This window comes from Temnothorax curvispinosus, unplaced genomic scaffold (genome assembly GCF_003070985.1).
Source record: "Temnothorax curvispinosus isolate PA1 unplaced genomic scaffold, ASM307098v1 QBEX01002880.1, whole genome shotgun sequence".
In the NCBI taxonomy this organism is placed as follows: domain Eukaryota; kingdom Metazoa; phylum Arthropoda; class Insecta; order Hymenoptera; family Formicidae; genus Temnothorax; species Temnothorax curvispinosus.
Genome location: NW_020212660.1, coordinates 122416 through 124126, shown reverse-complemented (window position 1 = coordinate 124126; position 1711 = coordinate 122416).

Below are 1711 nucleotides of genomic sequence, written 5' to 3'. Positions count from 1 at the left end.
TCGTTTACTTCTAATTTTAGAGAAGCAAAAGAAATTTCTTTTCTAAGAGAAAAAAGAGAAAAAATTACATTTAAAGCTTCAATGCAGATTCTATATAATATCAGTACTGAATAGTGGATCATGGCAACGTAGAGTGTCAATAATGAACGTCCGGAAAGACATCGTCTGCGTCTAATGTTCCGGCAAATTGGCTTCGCGAATGTAGCCTCGCGAGTCGTCTCCCAGGAGGAATCTGCAAGTACGAGCGGAAGATTCTTCTCGTTGCGCCGATTTTTTTCCCCGTAAGTACGTCACGTCTCGACGATACCGGGGGATATATCCGTCCGCGCGCGCCTCGTGCGCCGAAATCGGCTCCGTTTCGCGAAGCCAGCCAACCCCATAACTGGGAGAATTTGTAAGGAAGCGAGAGACACACGAAGATCCTCTCTTCACAATCGCGCACGTAAACGCTCTCGTGGCTGCGTAAAATTGTCCGGAAAGAAGGGAGATATACAGCCGAGGAAAACAAAAAGATTGTGGTGAGTCAAACTAGTTGGCGTTCAGAGGTTGAAGTAAAAGATACATCGAGAGAGACAGTCGCTATGATAAAACGTTAAAAAACTACGTAACGTCTCTCGTAATTTTGTTGTACAGCTTATAAATTACTTTCCAATTTGTTTAAACGTACTTTGCCGTAAATTACACTGAAAAATGGAAATCTTGCGCTGCGTTTTTGTCGGAAGGAAAGATATCCCCGGGGAAGAAGAACGTAAATTAGGATTCGAGAGAAAGAAATCGACGAGAGGTATCGCGAATCGATTCGTTTCGCGCCACTTACGTGATGCGCCTCCGGTCTCTCGCGCAAAAGGTCGCGTATAACGAGCCGCGATTTAAATACGCGCCTTCAATCGTCCACAATGGGGACGTCGGGGCGGCGGGTATTTAAAGAAATATTTTAATTGCAGGACGTAAGCCGCTTACGTGTCCCCCTTCTCTCGTGTACGTTAATAAAAACAGCCCCACCCGCCTATTTCAAGAAAGCGGCTCGCGTTGCGTGACCCCGTGGAAAGTAATTCGACCTCCTCTCGTTTCGCTCGGCCAAAAATTATTCGCCCGGCGCACCACCCTCGCTTAGGAAGAGAAAAGCGGCTCGATTAGAAATCGTAATTCCGGATTAAACGGCTCCTTTCGTAACTAAAAGATATAACATGTAGTTCTCGCTTGGCGAGACTTTATAAACCTCTTTCTCTACCAAATATTAAATCAGATACCGCAAGATTTTCGGTTTACAGAGAATTGTGAGTTTCTCTATTCAAGTTTTTTTATTGCGAGAAAAAAAATTATATTAATCGTCGCTTTAACGTCCCTCTTTTTCAGCTGAAAGTCCATCACATTTTCCAGCACGATCGTTTTTATAATACAGCCATGCGCACGTGATGCACGTCTGTATAAAATCGCGCTGGCCGTCCCGAGGGAAGTCGATTTAAGCTCTCTGTGGTAAGCGTCCGGCCACGGCTGTGAAGGAGGAACGTATAAAAGAAGCGGGCGCCTCTGTAATTGGGCATCAAAAGGCGATATTTCGCGCGTTCGCCGACGACCACCTTCCCGATGGGAGAAGAGGAAGATCCAGCCGCGGCGACCCGGGCTCGCTCTCGTGGATCCCCGCGATACCACGTGGCCGCCGAACCGCGAGGGGATGGCCTTTTACGATAGGGTCGGTTCTACCCCCCCC